Source organism: Rhipicephalus microplus, chromosome 4, assembly GCF_043290135.1.
Source record: "Rhipicephalus microplus isolate Deutch F79 chromosome 4, USDA_Rmic, whole genome shotgun sequence".
Taxonomy (NCBI): domain Eukaryota; kingdom Metazoa; phylum Arthropoda; class Arachnida; order Ixodida; family Ixodidae; genus Rhipicephalus; species Rhipicephalus microplus.
In genome coordinates, this window is record NC_134703.1 from 88,796,638 (window position 1) to 88,812,317 (window position 15,680).

Genomic DNA, 15,680 nt, shown 5'->3' on the forward strand with positions numbered 1-15,680 from the left:
GGACAAGCGATGGCAACGATCTGGTGAGGCGGTTATGTCATTCAAAACGTGAGCCAAGCTGGACTACTTTGCGGAGGAGTACCTGGGCAGTAGCTCCAGCCCCATAGCTTTCATGTTTCCATTCATTGCCAGTAAAGGTTGTCCGCGAGTATAAAAGGTGTTGTGTGGGACTGCGACAGATGAACCAGCACCTTCGTTTGTTAAAAGGAAAAGAAGGCAAGAATGCTATTGGTCACAATACGAAGTAAATATCAATCAATCAATCAATCAATCAATCAATCAATCAATCAATCAATCAGTTATTATATCAATCAAACAATCAATAACTATCTATTTAAATAATTAACATGAGAATGTGCTACTAATGACATAAATAGATAAAGAACTTAGCATTACTTTACGAAAAGCTCAGTGAAAAGGGAAGCTTTGCATTTATTTATAGCCTTGAATTATCTTTCGCCATTGCGATCTGCGCGTTATCTTCGGCTCTTATGCACTCGCAGTGATGTCGAGATGAGCGTGTTGGGGGTACATATTACAGAGCGTGCAAATACACTAACACCTGCTACGGCCACTGACAGGCACTTGAAAGTGCAGGACGTGCATTCACCACGTCAGGACGTGCATTCACCACGTCAATTCATTCGTAAATGGGCCAACGTTGCGTTATTAGATGTCGATGACAGCACCTCATTCAATACAGACAGCCTCTTGGTACCGGCTGTGTGGCCGCATTAACCACACACATATGCTGCGGCGCTGCCTAGGTGCTCCAACAGGTGTGGCGATTGCCGTGATTCCGCCGATTGCTCAGCACAAAGATTTACCCGAACCTGCGGTGTAAGCTGTAACGGTGGCAACGGGGCATTCTACACACCTCAGAGCAAGGCTCCTGATAAGTCGACGGAACTTATGATAAGTGGATTCGCACAGGCGTGGAGCATGCGTGTATGTGCGACCGCCATCGCAAATCTTGTCGAAGTATACGTTTGTGAAACTCACTTATGATGCCTCACAGTTTGACATTTGTTTTTTTTAAGCTAAATAACGCTTAGTTCTTTAGTCGATGGCTCCCGCTTTTGCCTCTTCTTTGCCAGGGAAAGTCACACGACCGTTTATTCGTTCACATAAGTCGACTGAAAGTGGAAAGCCATATTATTTCTTAAATACAATAGTTTTTCTGCGGATACTTGAACGCAGAAATTTTGGTCTTTCTCTCGTTTTGTTTGTCTGTCACACGATTCGGGCACACGGCAGAAGTTTAGGCATTTGCTGAACGCCCAGACATTTTGAACTGGTGGATGCGTTCATACTTGAGAATTGTCAATCAAAAAGCAAATATTACTCAGACACAAAATTAATGCGTATAGGTGATGTGTTCATCTACTAGAAAATACATGTATGAGCGATTCTTAAGATCTCAATGTTTCTTACGCTGCTCTGAAAATGTGATGCTACGCAAGAAAAAGAGGAGGGGGAGGAGGAAGGAAGGAAGAAAGGAAGGAGGAAAAACAGGTCTTCTCCTGACGATATGGTGCTGCCACCCGACATGATAGAAATGATACGAGAACAGCATCATGGGTGGCTGCGGATGAGACCAGCACTCATGTGGTACGGCCGGCAGAACACTATCACCTTTCGACAACATGTACACTCTAAGCCAAAAATGGCCAAAATGGGAGCAACGGCTGTTTTTACTCCTTCAGACCGACTGTTACTCTCCGAAAAGACCAAGCGGAACAAGATGGCCGACTTGTTCGAGAATGGGGGAGCAACTGTATTCATCTAAAGTTTGTAAGGGAGCAACGGAAGGAGGAACCGCTGTAAATGCTCTCGTCACGCAACGGTTACTCCCCGGCAGGACACCGCACACAAATATGCATGCCGCCCACATTGATATTCATGGGCCAGATTATTGTTGGTTCTGTGTGCCAAACTTCACCAAACCAAAACAGTGATTTATTTTAGCATCCGTAGATAATAAGATAGCAGCGCTGGCTGAACACAGAAGGCCTGAGAATACAGTACGGCAAATACCTAACACACGCAGCAGCAGAATGGAGAGTTGGCACGTCAAAGCGGACCGAACGCCGAAACACGTGCAAAACAACGATAAAAAAAGCCTAGACACGCCGTTCGTCCGCGAAGTAAGGGCGTCAAAGTCGATCAAGCACCGAAACACGTGCATAAGGAGCCCCCCCCCCCCCCCCTCCCCGCCCAGATATATCGGAGAAGAAAAAAAAAAAAGCTGACCCAGACGCGCTTCTCATCAGCCATACACTTAGTAGCACGCTTCACCGTGTAGTTTGAGGGCAGAATGACAAATCTGCGCCATCTGCGCCCGCACGACAAGTGTGGCGCTAGCGTAGCAAACGATGTAAGTTACAAAGTAATTTTTATTCGGTGTTTATGTCGACTAGCACTAAATAAAAATTACACTCAACTTTTTATATTTATTTATGAGTTTTAATGTACCTCAGTTTTTTTTTTATAATTGTATTAGGAGAACACACTGAAATTTTTGCGCTGACGCCTGTGCTGCCACTGCTCGACGTTTTTTTTTTTTTTCGGCGCAACTAGGTTCGCGTTCGCACTACTTACTCATTTTCATATGGTCTGTGGTTGGCGAGCACATGGACGTGCTAGCTTGTGAGCGATGTTTTGATCGTGTGTGTGTGTCGCAGATTTGCGTTTCTACTTATTCGTGATGAAGGTTAGTGTATATTTATCTTTATTGAGCGCGAAGTAGTTGTGGATTTTGCTGCTGGGTGGAACAAACACATCGTAAACACGTCTTCAGCTATCTGCAAGCCTGTTCGCTCGTCGGACAAAGGACTGTGCATGCATCAGCGTGCAGGTGAGTGACATTTCCAGCAACATTTAATGCTCTTACAATACATTGTTGAGTGGTTGCGCTATTGAAAGAGAAATGATTTGCTCTTATTCACCGTATCCATTGCTAGCCTAATCGGACTAAATTACCTCTATTACCGCCTGCATACCCTCTTGCTTCCCCTGTCACCACTGCAGTGCCAGTGTACTTTTGCAGTTAAAAGTTCATTTCCGCAACACTACCTCGCTTGAAAAAACATTGGGGCGGGGTTGTAGCTGCATTCATACTGGCACTTTTCTACCATTGGCTTTATGTAATGTTAACGGCTGAGTGTTGGGGCCTTGGGCCGCATTTTTTAGAGATGTAAAGTGTATGTAAATCAGTAAGTGAACAAATCATTGTCGCATCACTTCACTGGCATAGCCAGGTGGTTGCGCACAGAATTTTTTTAGGCCGGGCGTAGGGAGCCCAAATTGACGACCATATTCGCTTGCCCGGCCTATTCAGATAAGCGGACCCCCCCCCCCCCCTCCCCGCACGCCTAAAAAAAAAAAAAAAAAAATCTGCCCACATCACTGCGTCACTTGCTTCACCTCTGCGCTGAACGTACTATTTTATAAGCGCACCATCAAGCGAGCAGTTTACATATTGACAGAACAATTGGAGGAGGAATGACCCAAATTTTCAGATTTCTTTAGTGATGCAAAACCTTAGCAAAACTGAATATTGTAAAAGACAATCATAAATGCTGTATGTTCTCGTTAGCGCTGTCATTATTCTGCATCATGAAATCTTTATGCGCTGTGAAAACTTGGCATGCCGTTGAAGTCACATATCGACGTTAATACCAATCGACGAAAATTTCGACAACCTCGATAACGCCGTTTGGGATTTGCCGCATGCACATAATTAGGCTGATTCCCACTTGGCTGTTCTTAACCTGACTTCACTGCTACCAAATGAAACAATATTTGACGCATGTCTTTTACTTTTTTTTCAGGGATATGACACAAAGTTTGGTTATACTGCAGATAAAGATGCTCCCAACGATGCTAAAGTACAGAAAGCAAGTGAATTTTGGTAAGTGCAGACTTTTTGTACTACGTATATGAAAGCATCGCTTTTTAGGGGCAAACTGTGCATGTGTTGGCCAGAGAATAGTTCATTATGCCACATGGTTACACTGGCACTGACAATTCGACATGGCTCCGCTGGCCCGTGTGTGTGCTCACACTGTTACCGTTAAGATAAAAAGTTTATGTTTTCATTGCAGGGATTGCTGTTTGTACTAAAAAGCCAACTGCCAAGATTTGTTTACGCTGGTACTCCTAAAAGTATGCTTTCCCTATTTACATGGATTTCGGCTTGCACAAAGCATAACACTTGGGCCTAGATTCACAAAGCTGTCCATGCGCAGGCCTTCATAACAGCGTTTCTTGACTTGCCTTTACCCTGTTTTCTGCAGATGTTTCGTGGGTTTAAAAGTGCCACAGCATGTTGACCTCCCCCACTCTGAAATATTCGCGTTCAAAGTTCCGCAAGAGTGGGCTTAACTTTCTTGTGCACCTCTTTGCTAGTCCAAGATACTGAAGTGTTATGCTCTTACTAGAGGTGGCAGTGTTTCTAATGTTTGTATTTCCATCACATTGACCAAGTATGCGATCTTGGCTTGACTGGTAGCACATCCTCAACAAATGTATTTGTGGCACATGTAGAAGGCAGTACAAAATAAAGAGGCAGACATTCACACCGGGAGCTAACTTCTAATAATGATTTTTTTTTTTTGGAAACCATGGTGTGCTTATTCCAATTTGTCTAACAAGCAGTAACCTGTTTGGCTGTGAACCAACAAGACGTTGAACTAATAAAAGCTTCACATCTTGTTGCTCTCAAATATATATGTATTGGCAAGCTATCTGTGACACTGTCAAACAAAGAATCAGAATATCTGTGCATGCCTTAAGATATATTGCTTCGTTTACGTATCTCGTGGCTGTGACTCGTCAACCGAGTGAACAAATGCACCCTAGTTTTCTAAATTTAAAGCATTTTTTGAAGGTAGCACGGTCGACATTTATTTGTCTATAGTTTTGTCCAGCCGTTTGCGTCAAGTACAAAGAAATATACTGAAGATTATCATGTAGCCTCTGCAAATGGTTGCTTTCAAGCAGGCTTCGCATGCTTGGCTTGTGCCTACAGGTATTGCACAATTCAAGACGCAGCAGCGTATGATAGAACAGTAGAATCGAGAGCAACTATGTGCACGAGCTTAATAAGTATTTTAACATGAGCGGACAGTACGTGTTATTTGCCACACACATGACCTCATTTAGAATGCCCATTGGTGAATGGGCTCATAGAAATGTCACTCAGCTGTGTATAGGAAACAAGTTAACTGAACCTAAGGGTGTCTTTAACTGCTACAAATATGCCTTGTTGAGGTGCTGCACATTTTCTTCCAGAGTATTGCTGTCTGAGACATCATGTGAAGAGCGTCTACCACATCAGCATTTATATGGCTTGCCAAGTAACGTTTGGCCGAACCTTCCTTTTTTTTCACATTTCGTTTTGCAGTAGACATCCTAGAATGTAAGCGCTGCTGCAGTGTGTGTGACTCATTGTTATGAATTGATTCTGGCATGTTTAACCTCACACTTCTATTTTTTTTTCTTGCAGCAATGAGATGCTTCACATATGCCTGCGGTGACGTTCTGCTGTGCTAGCCTGATGGAAACACCAGCTGCGAAACTTGAATTCTTCAGAATTGGAGAAGTTGCCCTTCTCTCACCAATGATGACAAAGACTGCCCTATGCTAGAAATTCAAGATTGTTTTTCCACGGATGACGCAGAAAACCTTTGATGTATTATGGTGTTTGTTTAGTGCTGGCTGTGGTGTGGCGAAGTCTACTTTTACGTGTGGTCACACGTCGCCTCATAAAAAGAACAATAAAGCATTTATTTTCCTTTCAATATTGTCCACTTTTTGTGTTAGAAGCACCCAAGCAGTGCTCTTCCAAGGAGCTCTCGCCATGTGTTAAGCGTGTGACAAGCATACTCGAGATAAATACTCATTTCCCCGAATGAGTAACTGGAAGCATGTGCAGTTGGTTTTCAGAGAGTAACTGCGAACACGTGGGAGGAACGGTGAAGAGTAACTGTTGCTCTTAGAAGAGCAACTGGTGGGAGTAATGGTTGGTCGGCAGGGAGCAACTGGTGGGAGTAACTGTTGGTCTGCAGGGAGGAACTGGAGGGAGTAACTGTTCATCCCCCGAAGGAGGAACTGAAAGGAGAGCAACGGTTCCTCCCTCTGCAGTTACTCCTTTTAGGAGAGTAATGGGAGTGGCAATGCAATTGCTCCCTGAAAGGAGCAACCCCTATACCCCTGTTGCTCTGTTTTGGCTTAGAGTGTATAGTGAAAGACGCAGGCACGTTTTTTTTTTTCTTCTGAGGCTGTTGCATTGATATGTTGCATTGATGAGGCTATTGTCTATTTATTGATTTTAATCTGCTGATCTTCTTGACTCATAAGAAATATACACCTTAATAACTGCACCGTACAACCAAGAATACAAGTGGTTACAGTACATTAGATTCGCTGTTTAATGAAACAGAATACACGTGACATTCATAAAACTGGCGTCAGTCGACAGTGATCAATGAGCCGAGGTCGGGCAGACATCGCTCTTGAACATGTCAGGAAAGAAATATGCTGTAGTATATGAGGGTGGACAAAAATGAACACAAACAAGATCGCACGAAAACAGAGCATTCACATTTCTACCAAAAAAAAAAAAAAGATCTAAGCTATAGCACGCATGTGTACAAAGACGAGCAGGAGAAGAACTGCCTTCCGCTGCTAAACTAAATACAAAGCGATGGAACGTCGACTGCCATTAATATTTCTGCTAACCCGGGCTCCCTGGCTTGCCGGAAAGAAATGGAACGACACTTACTTCGCGAAATGAAATCTGCATGAAGCGAAATTCTGAAAGCGGAACAGCGTTGACTCGCACGTTCTCTGCTGCCGTCGCCTGACAGTCGACATTTGTTTTAACGCTCCCCGTGCCCCTATCTCGCTGTCAGCCGCGGGCCCAGACCTGCAGAACAGAAATGTACTTCGCATCAGGGCTGGAAAGTGGAGCAAGGCTAAAGAGAACGCCGAACAGCGCTTCGCATGCGGGCGGGCTCCCGTGTTGAATGCTCCTACAGCTTTCTATTCAACAACCAAAGGGAAGATATCAAGAGAGAAAAAAGCTTTACATTTACGAGTAAATGAGGAAGGTTTAATACAGCGCCAAATAATGAAGTACGGTGAAAGAAGGGCGCAGACAGCGGCGCCATTGTCTCTGTCCTCCGTTTACAGATATTTTGCCTATTAAACTGTTCTGAATTATAGTATATACCATCAGATAGTAACAACAGTACAGAGAAGTCATAGCAGAAATGTACTGTTGTTACGACACCAATATTCACAAGCACAATACAGCACACAACGCACCCACCCCTTTGTTCCTACTCTCCCTGTACTCAAAAAAATCACCGCATATCCATGGAGGCAATGAGGATGAGTGAAGCGAAGTGTCCATCCGTCCGTCCGTTCATCCGTCTGTCTGCCGTTCCATCTGCCTGTCTGTCTGTCCCTCCACCCGTACGTCTATCAACTATGCGAACTGGCCAACTATATACGAAAACCATTAACGCCATCTATTGAGCAATTCATAAACTAGACTTGGCTACATACTACTACTACTACTACTACTACTACTACTACTACTACTACTACTACTACTACTACTACTACAAAGGAGGGAATGACCCACACCCTAGTGAACTTCACCCCTAAAAAACAGAAGAAAAAAAACCACCAGGCCTGCGCGAAAGGCGCAGCACAGTCACAGCAAAAGATAGAAGAGCGGCCTTTTAGAGCTTTTTCTATACACTCATTTAGTAACTGCTGCAAGTATACTTGCTTGATACCCACTACGGCATTAATAATAAACATTTTTGGTTAGTAGGCTGACATTCACTATGCTATTTTTGTCATTCGTCTGAGAAGCGTGGTATCCGCTGAACACTTGCAAGGCTTTTTGTGCTGATTGTTCACGCAGTGGCTGATGACGATGAGTAATGGTGCCCGAAGTGGGTAAGCGCCTCAGTTAATTGGTGAACAAGAACAAGTTTTTGTAATGGGAGCATTGGACGACCCACTCGTTACGCTATTCGCATTGATCGACGACTGTCTGTTCTTTCACTGTTTTAGAACGCTTTATAAGTCGTATTACCGCGGTTGCTTTCCCAACAACAAGCCTGCCTGAGGCAAGTTTGCCAACAAGTCCCAATCACCGGCGTCGGTCAGTGGCAGAATACTTGGCTGGCACCCAGCGAACCCTGGTTCGAGCCCCACTGTGTCACTGGTACTAGGCTTTTTTTTTTAATTTCATGCGATGTGGTTACGGACACCGGCGGCGGCGGCGGACAACTACGGCACCTTGCGTGACCCGAGTAGTGAAATGCGAGCAGTAACTTGAATTCCGTAAGGTGCCTGTTCACGATCGCGGGGTGTTAAGCTTGCCTTCGTCTCAGCTGGAATTTTAAGGCCATTGGTTCGTAGTATTCTGAAATAAATAAATAAATAAATAAATAAATAAATAAATAAATAAATAAATAAATAACACGAATCTTGCGCGACCCATTTCTTGAATGGCTGCTGGCAATCATATTTGGCTGCACGACGGACGCATCACTTGCTCTCCCTCTCATTCTTACCATTTTTTTTAACCAGGTTCACATTTGATCTGTGTAGGATAGCAAGCCAGGTGCCGCAAAGTTAAGCTCACTGCCATTACGTCGCTCTTTTTCTTGAATTAGCTGGGGAGCTATTCTCGCGTTATCCAATTCGTGGACATGTCCGAATCACCGGAGCGCGTTCAGTTACGCAAGAATACGGCTGGTTGTGACGTCATGGCACCCTTGACCACGTCAACGCACCGAACCCGCCAGCTCATTTCCAGCGTAAAAAGAAACTAAGTGGACGAAATGTACAGCAACAGCACCATTGAACAAACTTGACAAGCCTGAACACGCTTATGAACGTGTTGTGATGTTTCAACAGCGATGCAGGAAGCGTGTAACGACCTTCCAGAGGTGCCAGGTGGGCGGCGGCGTTAAACCTAGTTCAAGGGCTAACGGTGATCAGAGTTCATGCATGGCCTCTGAGATGTGCGTTCAAACGCGGATCTCTGGGGGCAGCACTGGTTGCGGCGAAATGCATTCTGTATTTCTCCTGTGTGGCGTGGCAATAGTTATGAAAGCTTCGCGACGTCAAACAGTCTGGTTGTTCAGAGCAAGCTCTGGAAAAGAAAGAAAAACATAACAAAATAAAGGATGACAAGAAAACGCGCAATCGCGTCCCGCCGCCAGCGAGAGCATCATCCTTGCATGGGAACGCAAGAGTTGGTATGCGGGCACTTTCACTCCGCGTATCTCTTTCCGTTCCATGCATTCTCCCCCCTTTTCCCGGCGGCGATGATGGTGGTTTTTGTTCTCGTCAAGGTCACGTGATGCGGCGGTCCTACCTCAGCGGAGCCGTTCTCCCATAACCGTTGGGCGAGCGAAGCCGGCTGGATGGTAAGCGGCCGCGCATTTGCCGGGCGGAGTAGGCAGTGGAGCGGCAAGCACGCCTAGTCGGCGGCGTCATGACCGGCTTTTTGGCGGCACAGCCTCGCCACGCCGGATGTAGTGGCGCACGTTGTCGTAACTCGCTTCGTGCTTGACGTCACCAGGCCGATACTGTTGCTGGCACGTGGGGCTCTCGACTGGCTGGCGGCGCCGCTTGCAGGTCCCGTCTACCCAAGTCCCGTCTACAAGTGAGGCCCATGACGCAGTCCGAGGGTTAGGTTGTACGGGGGATCCGAGTATCATTCCAGTCTTACTTATTTATAACTTGTCTTTCATCTGTTCCTGGTCGCACCACCTTCCTCACCGGTGACAGCAGGCGACGTGGACGCTTCAGGTCTGTACACGGCGTTTACTCAGTTTTCTAAGCACGTAAACGTGACAGAAAAAAGTTTACGGGACGTGGACTGCACTGTGAATGGGAATTTCTGCTCTGTTAGTAAATGACGTTGCTAGCCTTGCGGGTAAATAAAAGCGGTAATTGCTTTTGCAGGCTGTGTTCCCGGACACTGCCGTAATATGGGTTTTTTTTTTGTTCCTAAAGTTTCACGTACCGGAAACTGTTGTTGCTGGATGCAACTCTTACTTAGCGCTTTTGTAACGTTAGTGGGTGCACAGCATAAACGTGCGTAGACTGAACCGTGATGTCTGGTGTTGCTTGCTGTGGGGCCTGCTATGGTACTGCAGCGTTTAATTTTCGTGATCTTTAATAACGTGCATTCGCTTTTGTTATATTAACATGCCCGACAGCGTCGCGAATCGTTGCTGCAACGTAAGCGTGATTAGAGTTCAGAAGCATGCCATTTTACTTTCATTGTAGATTTCGAAACCGATTCAACCATTTAACAAAAGAAAGCCTGCCATACAATATCGTGTTTTAAGAACTGAGCAAAACCTCTGATTTTGGGCAAGAAAAGACAAAGAAATTGGAAAAGAAAAAAAATTGATCTTTGTTTCATGTATGCTCATACAACGTGTTATTTTCTGGATGTATTGCTAGTTTGCCACTATCTTTATTTCATGCCGTCCATGTGACAAAGAAAAAGTTCAGCATGCAAGACCTTCTTATCGCGTGTTTCGTTATCGTAATCCGCTGTTTAGAATTCTAAAGTTCTGAATTGCGAAAGCCCTGCTGCACCATAAATGTTTCACTCGGCGAAGTTTGGGAACCAGATGATTTTCCTTTCGAAATTTTCTTCATAGTTCTTGTTTCTTTCGGCCGGCTCGCCGGTAATCTTGTTCCTGCACTCCGATTGCGCGGTAGTCATCGCCAGATTGCGGCGCTCCGCATGCCGCGATGCTTTTCATCATTCGAGCGCCGAGAGCAGCGCTCCGCAGAGACAGACGGGGGCAACACGATCCCCTCTTTTTTTCGAACTAGGCGCCCAGTCGTGCTGGGGGCCAAGCCAGCGACGTCGTCGGCGACGCGGCGTCAGAGAGCGCAGATGCATTCCTGGGGCGGCGGCAGCTGCAACCAGCGACATCTCACTCGCAGCGGGCCCTGTTGGCTTCTTCGACGAGGGCGAAGCGGTACGAGAAACAAAAGAAAAAAAAAAAAAGTACACGAGCGGGGCAAACCGGCCGGCTCCCTTCTCGCCGCCGATGTGTCGGGCCGGGCCCTGGAACACCTTCCGCCACTAGTCGTCCCATTCCCGGCACATGCCCTCCCCACGCAAGCCACGCTGGTACGGTGCTCCGTTCGCTCGCTCGGCAACAGGTAAGCGCCCACACGGCTTTTTTCGATCGCTGTCACGAGACGCCGCCGCCAGGCTGCGACTCGCGCGCGTGAGTTGGCTTCGTGCAAGTCGTTTTCATTTTCGACCTTGAAATCGAGAGAAAAGAAAAAAACAACCATCGGGTTGGGGTTTACTGCGACCTGTCACTAGCTTCGTGCTCGCCGCTGGCTTCTCTGCATAGGGACGCGTTGACTGGGAATGGCCCGAGATTTTCGTTGGCTGCTCCGTTCAGCAAACGTTGTTTTTCCCGTTTCTCTCAGGTGGGTCTGTGCGGTCTTGTAAGTGCGCTCAAGTCTGTTCTGGTCGGCGACCGCCACGAGTTGCTGTAAGCGCTGTGTGTTTGGCGATGCGCCAGCGGAGGACGTGATAGTTAAGGGCTCGCGCGGAACGCTTGCCGGTTAGCGGTTATGGTAATGAACGGTTTGACACAGCAGTCGCTGACCTGGTCTTCGAATTGGAATGAAGCCAGTCGCGTGTGTGAACCAGCTGTCCTGGCCTCTGTGTAACGTCAGTTGATGACGTCGTCGTACGACGACAGTTTTAATCATTCGTTTTAAAGTTCGGACAGAGGCGGGTAGATACGAACGAAAGAAGACAAGGTAGTTGAACCCGCATGCGCGTGCAGTGACAAATAGATCTTAGACGTTGTGGGGTCGCAGATTGCACGTGTCTGCTCGTTAATGAGCAATTGAGTTGTTTTACCATGCCTTCAATAGTTACTTCTTTCTTTATGCTCATACATTCGCGTCGTCGAAGCTGTTATGTGGATCACCTATGCTAACAGAGAATCCAGACCATACAGTTCTCGAATGCTAGAGTAAAATATTCGAAACACTTTCTTGGTAGGTATTTTTTTTTTGACGTTTTCGGCTACCTTATAGCATATGTCGCATTGGGTGTTGATTTACTTGGCGTATAGGCCTTGTGTATGAGTATGACTAAAGTAACATAACTGTGGTATCTATTTTATTTAGAAAGGCGTTGTTGTTGGTACTTGTCACTGTTGTAACTATTGAAGACGCTGATTTAATGCATGCGATGCCTAAGCAATTGAGTTGAACGGGTCGATTAAATACAACTATTCTCGACTCACTTGTTCTCGCTCGCAGTGCACCATCACCAACCACCAGTCGTGTAAGACGATGTTCGAATTCACAGTGTTAAACAGAACGTTTAATTGAAGCGTAAGTAGCAAAAAAACTTTGTGCTTACGTCTGGATATCAGGATGCATGCAAAACGACGCTCAGCCACAGGTAAAGTCTATGTTTGACATGGCAAAACTAAATTTTACTAGATAGCTTGTTCGCACTTATTTGATTGTTATGCGATGGCGTATATCACGCATATACGTATAAACAGTCCGTATAAGCATATCGTATATGCGGCAGGATAAGCTCCTAAGACAGCGTGAACGCGACAAAACCTTGCTTAAAGCCATGCTATAATACAAGGTGGATACAACCACGCTTCCATGTGCACGCGATTTTATAAGCACGAGGCATGCCACCAATCCTCTTTTGACGTGTTGTCTATGTTTTCACTTTCGTTCTTGTTAAAAACCTTTTTTTTTTTGCATTGTGCTATGTTAAACAAGCTTTTCTTCCACTAGTAACTGCATATGTTTACATCCATAGATTTAATTGTCGCGATTTATTGCAAATATTTACGAACATAAGTAGCATTCTTCGAATCGGTAGCATACGTGGCATGCAGTTACTGGTTTCTTGGTATTAGCAATATTTTCTTCGATTTGTGGTTTTTAGCAGATGTCTTGTTTCTTGCTGCCTCGTCGTGGCGGCATGTAACATTGTTATGTAGACATGCAATAATAATAATGATAATAATAATAATAATAATAATAATAATAATAATAATAATAATAATTTAAGCTTGAGGCTGTGACCAGCTTGCTATAAATAAACTATATGTATATATATATATATTTAGAGCTAATTATGAGAGCTGTTAATTAGCTTCGAATATTTCGATTTCGCAGCCGGAAGTTAAGTGTGGGGGTTTGTACGCGAAAAGTCAGCGCAGCACTGTTTGAGCAGTTTTGACTTGTACAGACGACACAGGTCACCTATCGTGCCTCTTGAGTGCAAGTTTCATTCTGTAATAAGTTGACCACTCCTACGAATAAGGCTGTTTCAGAGCGGACACCTCATTTATACATATGAATTTGTATATCGGTGTAGTGACACACTTTCTCTTACTAATGGGTTTGGCTTACCTTTTTTAAAAGAGCGGACCTTTAAGATGAAGGGCACAGCCACACTTTAGGCATAGTGCTAATCACTAGCTTTGCGGGCGTCTGGCCTCGCTGACCGCGTAAGGGGCGTTCGTTGTGGAAACGAAGCCGGGGATACATTCGGCTCCATTACTGAGACTGCAAGACTCTTTCTTATCAGGCATCGTGTCTTTTCTTGTTTTTGTCGAGGCCAACTCAGTTGGTATTCAGGCTGCGTCGTGCTCATCCGCTATACACGCCATATCTGTCACACTGCGACTTCTGAAAAGCGTACCGTATACGTATGGATGACGCCAGAGTCAGATACAGATCGCCATATCGCATGGAGCGTCAAGGTAGTACAGCTGCTTCGTATTGGCGCGTAAATATAGCTTGGCTTTGAGCTTAACTTCCTCGAGCGAAGGGAGCCTGAAACTTAGCGAGTTCTCAGGGAGACTGCATGCGTCTATCGTGACGAAGTCTTGGCACTCGCTTAATCAGCACGACTCACTGCACCAGCGACCACGTGTTTCAATGTCTCAGCTGCAATCAAAGCAAAGATGAAAGATAATCCATTCCAAGCGAACATGTTGGAGTCTACGCACAGCGGAGATATTTATATATATACGCGCTTTGCTAAGATGGCATGCAACCGCCTCTACTTTTATGTCATACTTCTATCTTTCTATATCGGTTTGTTTAGTACAATATTCAGATTGTCCAAGGGGACACTGTTAAAAGCAAGCATTAACTGACTGGGCCGCGCCACCCATACAGCAGCAACAGCATAAAGACGACATATACAACCATAGTAGAATACACGGAAACCAATTACTGCACTTATTTTACGCAGATAAAATGTAGAACTCATCATAATTGAAGACAATAAATGAAAATGAACAAGACATCCATGTTATAGAGGGTGTTTCATTCATTCAGATTTTATTCAAGACAATTTACAAATGTCGTAAGAGATGCAGCGAAAAACCCGAAAGGTGTCTCACTAGGCTGACTGCTATTTCGACCACTTGAAAATTTCGTTGTCTCGATTTCGATAATTAGTGCCCCAGCAGTGTTTGTACGCACCTGAATATGCCTTCATACATATTAAAGGAAACGCCGCATGTAGCACGCACATGCCTGCTTTCTGTAATTTTTCAATAATAGTGGACACATCTCTTGCAGCACCCTGTATACCTTGTCAGGGGCCCAGCGAGCTCTGCAAAAGTACAAACGCGCACAACAAAAGAATGCAGGTATAGCTCTCGTGCATAAAAAAAAAGAAATCAAAGGCAACCAAGAACAACCTGATAGGGCTCACGAATAATACGCCAAACGAAGAAAATAAGGTAACTTTGACGTGTAATAATAGTTTTTACAGATTAACTTTTGTTCTAGTCCTCTGAAAATAATCATTCTCATCGTTTCTTTTTTTAAATGCTTGCTTCAAAATTAAGCCATAGTCGTCGAGGAGATGAGAAAATCCCGCCGCTAGCTTTTGTTCGCCGCACTTAGTTCTACTATGGTGGTGTGGGTACCAAACTATTTCTGAAATTATAGCCGCCCGTTTTTACGCAGTAATTACTCTGGAAGGAATTTTGTCACTCTGAAATTGCTGCATAATTTTGGCAAATAACTTATATGTTAGAAGTTTGGACACTGTTAATATATATATATATACGACGCGCAGTAATATATATATATGTATATGCTCACGGCAAGTTATCTTTTCACCCACTTTTATTTCTTCTTATTTTACATTACATTGGTTCTAATAACTCCCCTATACATTCTTTGGCATTATTGTCTGTTAGATCTCATTAATATTGCGTCAAAACACAGACAAACGAGGCCCTTAGGTGTAGACTTCTTTCCCTTATATATATATATAGTCCAGTAGATCCTCCGTGAGCAGTCTCAACGTGGTTTATTTCGACGTTTCGGCCTTCATGAGTTATATATATATATATATATATATATATATATATATATATATATATATATATATATATATATATATATATATATATATATATATATATATATATATATATATATATATATATACGTGTTGCCACGTATTGTTTTAGTTTCAGCTATTACGCGGTATTAGCAACGCTGAAATACAAACAGCACTTCAGTGGCATTATAGCTTCTAATCAGTGAATGGCCGACCCAGTGCCAAAATAATGCGTCATTTATTT

General features: G+C 44.4%; 1 long non-coding RNA gene across 2 annotated transcripts; it reads left to right on the forward strand.

Moving 5' to 3' along the window:
• Positions 1 to 2,543: 2,543 nt before the first annotated feature.
• LOC142814501 (uncharacterized) lies at positions 2,544 to 5,804 on the forward strand. 2 transcript variants are annotated; one of them, XR_012894939.1, is made up of 3 exons: positions 2,544 to 2,857; positions 3,834 to 3,913; positions 5,510 to 5,804. It is a non-coding gene; the product is annotated as an uncharacterized LOC142814501 (long non-coding RNA). The 2 variants fall into 2 exon arrangements; XR_012894938.1 differs by having other exon boundaries at positions 3,834 to 5,804.
• The last annotated feature ends 9,876 nt before the right edge of the window (positions 5,805 to 15,680 follow it).